We start from the raw sequence: 9,133 nt of genomic DNA on the forward strand, positions 1-9,133 counted from the left end.
ACACACACACACACACACACACACACACACACACACACACACTCACACACACACACACACACCCCACACACCTTTGACATAGGCCATCTCATTCTGAGATACTAATTTTAAGTTTTATTTTATTATTTATTTAATGTGTATGTGTGTTTACAGCAAAGAATTAAAATCTTTCTATCTCCCTTACCTTAACAGCTGGGGCAGAGACCCCTTTCTTCTTTTCTTCATTTTCTTTGTTCTGATTCATTTAAAATTAGCCAATCTTAAAGACTGTGAGGTCCAACACCAGCCAAGGAGAACAGACACAGTCACCGCTGGAGTCAGAGTGGAAGCCAAGTCTACATCCCGGCTCCGTGTGTTATATTTCCTGGAGCTGGATTTGCAGGCAGCTGTGAGCTCCTCTACATGGGTGCTGGGAACTGAACTTGGGTCCTCTGGAAAACCAGAAAGGACTTCTAACTTCTGAGCCATCTCTCCAGCCCTGTAAACCCCTTTCAAAGAGTTGACCAATCTGTAACTTGAGTTTCATCATAATCTACTGTGTTGTGGCTGTGTCAGATTCTCAGGTCAGGGAATGAATAGGCAGGCATTTCTCTTATCTGCATTTCCCCCCACCTGATCTATCTAGTATTCCATGACAAGGCTCAGTGGGGGAACCATGCTCCATGAGGGTGGAAGAGGCACAGCAGATGAGAGGCCAGGTTTGTGGTTTGAAAAGCAGTTGTCATGGTTAGTTCACAAGCAAGATCCTCAAGAGGCTCACACTGAATCCTTGTTCTCCAGATGGTGGGGATGTTTTGGATTGCTGTGGAACTTTCAGGAGGTGGGAGCTTGTTGGAGGAAGTTCCTATTGGCATCTTCTGCCTACTGGCCAGCTATGATGTGAACAGCCACTGCCAATAAGCTGAGATGCTCTGCTGTGGCCAAACTGGTCTTGTAGTGATGGGCTGAAACTCTCGGAATCCATTATCCAAAGTAAGTCTGCTCTTTTCTGAGTTGTTCTGTTAAGTACTTCATTAAAGCCCTGCAAAGGTGCCTAATACATTAGTAGGAGCTGTTGAGTAAGACAAATTTCTGGAGTTGCACTGCCTGGCTTTGAGCCTTGTATTGTGATTTTGGCAAAACACCTCTGAGCCTTAGTTTCCTCCTGTAGATGGAGAAGATGTAAGATGCACCTTACAAGTCACCGTGAGGATTAGAGAGGATAATGCTTGTAGAACTTTGGCAGATAGTAAAACAGCAAATGTCAGTTACCAGTTGGAAGCTAAAAATGGCTTTGCATATGGCACACATCCTTTCTAAATCTGAAAAGAACGCCTGATTCTGCTTATGTCAAGGACCACTGTATCCCACCCTCATCCTGTGTTTGTGTGAGTGCATGTATTATGTGTCATGGTTCTCCAGAGTTGAGTGGCCACCGACACTCAACTCTGGAAAGCAAGGCAGCATCAGAAGTCCACAGCAGGATGCTAAGTGAGGCCAGAAAGGAGCCTGCTACAGGCATGCATTCGGGGATGTAAGGCTAAAAGTGTGGGCATCTACAAACCCAATAGAAAGGCTCCTCCTCATCTTCTTCCTTATCTTTTCCTTTTATTGAAAACTGATTTTTTTCACATAATGTATCCTGATTACCATTTCCCTCAGTCCATTTTTCTCAGTTTCTCCCCACACCCCTTCACAGTCTTTGTATCTTGTTAGAAAACATATAGGTATCTAAAGGATAATAATAAAATATAAGAAATTAAAATATAATAAAATAAAACAAAACTAACACATTGGATTAGGACAAAATAAACAAACAGAACAAAAACCTTCCAAGAAATCCCATAAAAATACAAAAGCAGAGGCTATACTATATACATATAGGACTTGTGGGTGGGGGAAAAGAGGGGAAAATAAAACAAAATGAAGAAACACAAAGGGAAGTAAAAGAAAAAGCCCCGACAACATTATGAGACAAGGAACCTCCAAATATGTTACTGATTTCCCATCTGCTGCAGGAGGATGCGTCTCTGCTGATGGCTGAGCAAGGCACTGATCTCTGAGAACAGCAGAATGTCATTAGGACTCATTTTATTGCTGCATTCCTTTAGGAAAGCAGCAGTCCTTGATTTTACTCTGGGTTTCTGTATTACTTAGTCCCAGTTCTTGGTCATCCAAGCAATGCCAGCCATGGGTTACATCTCATGGAGTGGTCCTTCCCCCACTCAAATCAAATCAGATATTGGCTGGTTACTCCTGCAAGCTATGTGCAGACATTATGCTAGTATATCTTGCAGGCAGGACACCACTGTAGATTGAAGGCTTTGTAACCAGGGCAGTGTTTATATTTATTTTTTGGTAGCATACAGAATGCTTGCCCACTGGGGTGAAGGCTCTAGGTAAGACCAATTCATTGTCTCTGTTGAGTTCAGTGAGTTGTGTAGCTGTTGTCGTCAGCAATAGGGCCTTGCCTTTAGTTCGTAGAGAGAAGCCTGTAGCCTTGGCAACATCCTGGGGTTTTTTTTGGTTCCAATGGGACTCCTTTGGCCAATAACTCAATTAGATATAGCCCATTCATAATACTAGAAGCTTCATTGGGTGACGAGGGCTATCTACATAGGGGGATCTGTCTTGCCTATTACTTAACAATTTCATTTAGCTTGCCTTCATATTTGCATATATTTTAGAAAGCTTCTACTGTATTAGATTTCCATACTACCCTCAAATGGCTCTTAATTTTTGCTCTTCCTCTCCCTGATTCATTTATTGTCCCCATCTTCCCACCCCTTCCCCACTTGATCCTACAATTTCAGTCCCCTCAATCAGTCCATAACTCTCTATTCTGTTTTATTTTTGTAGGAAGATCTAACTACCTCATGCCCAGTCCCTTAATCTATATTTAACCTCTGTGGTTCTACAGATTGTAGCTTGCCTGTCACTGGCTTAATAACTAATATCCACATATAAGTGAATATTTGGTTTTGGGTCTAGGTTGCCTCAGAATGAATTTTTTCTAGTTCCATTCATTTACTTGAAAATTTTATTATTTATTTATTTATTGTTTTTTTTTCCAAGACAGGGTTTCTCTGTATAGCCCTGGCTGGCAAATTTTATTTTTTAACAGCTGAGTAATGTTCCACTGTGTAGATATATTATATTTTATTTATCCATTCATTTGTTGAAGAACATTTTGGTTGTTTCTAGTTTCTGGCTATTATGAATCCAACAGCAATGAACATGGTTGAACAAGTGTCTCTGAGGCAGGATGAAGCATCCTTTGGGTATACACCTGACAATAGTATAGCTGGACCTTGAGGCAGATCTGTTCCCAGCTTCCTGAGGAACTGCCACACTGATTTTCATAGTGTGAATACAAGTTTGTAATGGACAAGTGTTCCTGTCAGTCCATATCACAGCAGCATGAGCTACCGTTTGTTTTATTGATCTGAGTTACTCTGACAGGTGTAAATGAAATCGCAGAGTAATTTTGATTTGCATATGATGACTAAGGATGTCGAACATTTCTCTGTTTCTAAGCCATTTGAGTTTCCTCTTCTGAGAATTCTCTGCTTAGATCTGTATTCCATTTTTAATTGGATTGTTTGTTTTCTTGATATATAGTTTTTTGAGTTCTTTATGTATTTTGGATATTAGCCCCCTCTCAGTTGTGCACTTGGCAAAATCTTTTCTAATTCTGTAGACTGAGGCTCTGTCTAAATGACAGTGTACTTTTCCTTGCAGAAGCCTTTCAGTTTTATGAGGTCCCATTAGTTAACTGTTGATCTTAGTGTCTGTGCTAATGGTGTTCTGTTTAGAATGTCTTTTCCTGTGCCAATGAGTTCAAGGCTATTCACCATCTTTTTTTTCTTTTTAACCCAGTGTGTACTTCCAGGTTCTTTATTATAACAAACAAACAAAACCCAGGTGTCCATATGTATGTGGGTTTATGTCTAAGTCTTCAATTTGTTTCCATTGATCAATGTGTCTGATGTTTGTTTGTTTGTTTGTTTGTTTTTTCAGCATAGTTTGTGGGAACAGCTTGATGTTGTACCAGGACTTTGGTGGCAGTGATTTTGGCTGGTATTAGTAACTTGGTTTTTGAGAGAAACTGAATAAGGAATGGAGCTACAAGGAGGAAGGCTTCAATGACTGTGACCGGGCCCATCAAGGACAAGAACCAGGCAATGAAGGGGTTGGAGTACCAGGGAAAAGGGTCATTGAAGGAATATTGGGACCTCAAATCAGAAGTCGCAAAGGGTCTAATATTTAGTTCAACCAATCCTCATTCATTTACATAGAAACAACGTTCTTCCCCCAGGATAACAGAAGTCCTCCCCCCATTCTGTGGTCAGGAAGTCTAGAGCCTTTCTATATTTACTACAACTCCAGCAAGCATGGTCATTTGTACCTGGGGGAATAATTACAACAGGAACTCAGAGGTAGGTGGCTCTCGAAGAGGGGGACCCCCTGTAAGGATTGGTTAAGGGGTACACCTGGACCTGAGGAGAAACCATGCAAGGTAGTGTTAGCAGGTACCTCGGCTAAGAGGGGACTCAGAAAGGAGGCACAGAAGAAACACTGAAAGGCATTGGGGTAGGATGGGGCGGCAGGTCAGCAGCATACTGAGCATGCTATAGCCAGGACAAGGTGGATGGAGTATTTCTTCTCAACTGTGTTTCCTGTTGAAGAATATTTTTATGGGTTAATCATGATCTGAGAGGCCAGCACCACTTGTTGAGAAATATGAACATCAGCCCAGAGGCTGGCCCATAAGGACAAAGGGTGCAGAGTTGACAAATGGGGTTTCCAATGGCCCATGTATACTATGGAGATGACAGATTTATCTCCCAGATCAGCTTCAGCATCCTAACTTTATCTGGGGTGAATCAAGGGCTATATAGTTTTGGGGAAGGTGGCAGGGATTCCTAGAGTGTGCGATTGGCTACAGCATGATACCAATAATGCCTGTTTGCATGGAGAGGCAGTTCAAGAATTTCAGGTGCTTGCTAGACAGGTTTTTATCAGGAGGAAGGAAACTGAACCTGTAATCTCACCAAAAATATATGACATTCTGCAGGTAGAGGTTTGTGTGGTCGAATACCATTGGCCAGGGAAGGGGTGTTGTAAGATGCTTTATCTACATACTCAGTTGCTGTAGGACCAGGCGAAAATAAAACCTTACATGGGCCTCCTTTTCCTCATGAGTCATTGGCCACCAGTCCACGAGGGTGAGTGGAGCAGAGGCAGGGGGCAGGGTTCTCATGACTGTGAGTATGGTGAAATGACTATTGCGGCCAAAAAGGGGCTGTAGAAGTCCTGTAGAGATAAGCAGCCATGGCCAGAACTAGAAGCATCTGGAGGAATATTAGGACTGGCTATGAGGACGGTCTGAGGTTAAGGAAATTTCCTTCTCCAAGAGGTGCTGGAGGCATGTGAGTCTGTGTTCCTCCTCGCTGCTGGGATGTCTAAACACTGCTCAGGCGGACAAAATGAAAAGGTGCTAGGCTACACTGCATCCTCTCTGCCATGGCAGTGCTGAGCTTGAGGAATGTTGATACCTGTTTGGGGGTGGCAGAATGCAGTCTAAGATGGGGGCCCTAGCCAGGGTGAGAAACGATGTAAAATGGGGATGAAGCTGTGGTTCCCAAACTCCCAGACACCCAGATACTACTGGGAACCATGAGGAGTTGGGAATGGATACTACTGGCCATGACTAGCCGGGGGAATGGGGGTGGGGGAGTGGGTGGGGAGTAGGATCCACCCATCTAGATATCTCATTAGTATGGAGAACTCCCTAAGCTCTGTGCTAAGTGACAAGTTGTCACAATTCTCATGTGGGGTGTCATGGTCATGTGCTCCAGGACAGGAACGGGGTTGGGAGTAGATGACATGCCTATCTTTCTCAGATATGAGAGTTACTGGGGTTTCTGAATCCACTCAACCTTCCCAGTTTTTTTGTCTGGTGATACAGTTCCACTTGTCCCACAGAGGCAATGAGTTGCAACTCATTCAGTTCTATTTTAAATCTTATTTTGTTAAGAGAGGAGACCAGTAAATCTTTGAGATCATGGGGTGACTATTTCTGATCTCTCAAGGACAAGATATCATCCATATAATAATGTGTACTTCCTTTTCTAAATATAGTTTCAGGGTGGCAGCAACCACTTCCTGGTATGTAATGGGGATGTTGGCTATCTCTGTGGAAGGATTCTATCTTCAAATTGGGAGGCTAGCCCAGAGTTGTTAATTTGGAGGACTTTTGAAAAGGCAAACAGTTGACAGTCTTTGGGGTATAGGGGGATGGAGAAAAAACAATCCTTAATATGTATGGCCAATAGTAGAGTATTGGCTGGGATTGCAAAGACAAAGGAAGTCACCACTGAGGGGATCCTACATCCAAGTGGCCTTGTTGATAACCTGTAGGTATTATAATAGCTACCATTGCCTTGAACCTTTTAAGTTGCAAGTATGGGAGTATACCAGGGGCTACAGGAAGGGGAGATATGTATTCGATGGCTTATTCAAGGGCAGTGAGATCTGCCACAGGGAGGCCTTTAGGTCATTATGCCTTGGAGTCATTGCTGGGCGTAAGGGGTTTAGGTTGATCCTTAATTTCCTTCTCAGAGTGACCCCTGCATTGCTGAATAGAAGCAATGATGGGGAGGAAAGAAGGAGGAGTTGTCCCTTCTTGGACTTCTTGAATTTATGTGAGGTAAGTTACCCAAGTCCAAACCTCAGTGTCATAGGGGTCGCTGGAGATCATTCAAGGGGCTAATTGAAGGGCCTCCTTCCAGAAGGAAACTGCTTCCTTTGGGAGGTTTTACACCACCCCTCATTCCCCACAGCTTGAGGAGGGCCTGAAGACATCTAATTTGGGACTTTTGGGACTCCTGTTGTTGAGAAGCAGAATTTCCCATGACAGAAAAGGATGAAAGCACTCAGTCAAAAGGGGAACGTTCTGGGGGCTACAGAAGTTCCAGGTATGAAAGTCTGCCAGAAAATTTAAGAAAACCAGCAACCACCCTAAGGGTTTGTAGCTAGTCATTGTGCTACCAGGTTCTTTCAGAGAGATTTAGAGAGGTGATTTTTGCCAATGCCCAAAGGGCTGTTAGGGTCCGATCATCAGAGAGATGGCTCAGATCAAAGGTAAAGGAGGAAAAACTAGACAATCCTCGTATCAGGGTGAGAGGTATGCTGCTGACGTCCCTTGGAGGGGAGTACTCATCCTCTTCTGATCGTCTGGAGAGTCTGTTTCAGTGCCAGATGTGATTCTCCTAATCCCAATCAGTAGTTGTACACTGGTGTTATCAGGAAGCAGAGGAAATGGGAAGCAAGGTCTTGGACGGGTTTGGCAGATATGAATGACCCAGGAGATGCCAGGTAATTTCGCCAGCTTTTCCTTGAAAAAAACCTTTCTCTTCTCGAAGTTGTACCAGTTCATCTCGAGCTCGAGTGCTTGTGTTCATTAGCATCCTGGACACAGCACCACCACATCTGGAGAACACCATGGTGGAAAAGCTTATTTTTATTACTATAGGGATATAGTACAATTTGAGGTTCGGATGGTGATGCCTTCAGTTCTTTCATTATTCAGGATTATTTTAGCTCTCCTATTTCTTGTAGCCAGACTTTTGGCTACATTATGGGTTCCTTTTTCTACCACCCTTATTCTATGCACCCAACCCCCCAAAACTAGGTAGGAGACCAAGAAGGCTAAAGGGGGAAGGGGGAGCTGATATTCTTAGAATACTTCCTGCTGATTAGGGGCATTGAGTTCTGTGGGGGTAATTTTGATCTTCACCATCAGGATATCCAATTTCCTCTTCATGTCTTTTCGGACACAACCACTTGACAAAGCACAACAACAGCAACAGCAACCACAACCAATAGCATCAGAAAGAATGGCAGCCACCATGGTCCCTCAGTGCCCTACTACTTATAAACCCTCTCAAGAATCCCCAGAATTCCAAGCATCATACACTTGTAGAAACTATCAGTAGTGACAAAATCATGCCCCTGCTAGAGCATGAGGCAAATCATAGTCAGCTGCTGTGGGTAATCTAAAGCAACCCCATATCCCACACCTGGGATCAAGATAAAGACATACTCCTATAACATTTCTGTGTTTTTAAAGAAGCCAAAATGCTCACTACATTTCTCCCGTTCTGTTTTAAGCCATTAATTATGCTGTTTAGTAAGACAGTATAAACAGACACATTTTCAATGAACTAAATACTTTTTGGATTGGTGGCCAAGGTTTTCAGGAGAACTCTCCCGCTCAATTCTAACTTTTATCAATTTTGATGGTATCAACAGCTTTTCATTTCCTGTGGAAACATAAAAACACCCATACTGCCAATGCAAGACTTCTCAGGCTTCCATTCTAATGCCAACACATCCTTTAATGTATTCTGTCCCCTTATTCTGCTTTGCTGTTTCACTCTAAATGTCAACAGAAGAATGTCACTAATACACCGTGGACACCTTTGTAATGTAAATCCATGTCCCCCATTTTTTTAAACATGGTGAACTTCAACCTAGCAATTATTACAACAAATGTTATAGTCTAAAGCTCAAACACATTTTAGCAATTTTGAAATTGAATTGAGTACAAACCAAATAAAATTTACAATGTAACAAACATGTCCGCTGAGGAAATGTGGGGACACTTGAGCCTTCCGCTCGGATTGCAGGGCCTTCTCCCGTAGGTGCCTCTCTAAGTCATCAAGGTTGTCATCTTCAGCTTCACTCTCAGTCTCCTTCCTGGGCTCTGGTGCTGCTGCAGGCTCTTCCTGTGCTGATGTGGTGGTGGCAGCAGAAACAGCTACAGGGACTGCAGAAGCTGGGGTGGCTACAGCCACAGCCTTCTCCTTCTTGTGTTTTTTGTGCTTCTTGTGTTTCTTATCCTTCTTGTGTTTCTTGTCCTTCTTCTTCTTTTTCTTTCCACCTCCTTCTTGATCAGAATTCCTGGCAGGGGACGGGTTTGGTGTTGGGCTCTTAGCCTTTTTGGCTGGTACTACAGGCGACCAGTTTGTGGAGGGTGACTGAGACTGAACAGGAGAGGGAGGTGCTGGAGGCTTTTTAGCTGCTGGCTCAGGAGATCCAGAGACAGATCTAGAAGACGAAACCCTTCGTATGGACTGAGGGCTTGGTG

General features: G+C 43.3%; 1 pseudogene; it reads right to left on the reverse strand.

Moving 5' to 3' along the window:
- Positions 1-9,133, reverse strand: part of LOC110311990 — a 42,800-nt pseudogene that overhangs the window by 31,212 nt on the left and 2,455 nt on the right.

The sequence above is a fragment of the Mus caroli genome, chromosome 16 (genome assembly GCF_900094665.2).
Source record: "Mus caroli chromosome 16, CAROLI_EIJ_v1.1, whole genome shotgun sequence".
Taxonomy (NCBI): domain Eukaryota; kingdom Metazoa; phylum Chordata; class Mammalia; order Rodentia; family Muridae; genus Mus; species Mus caroli.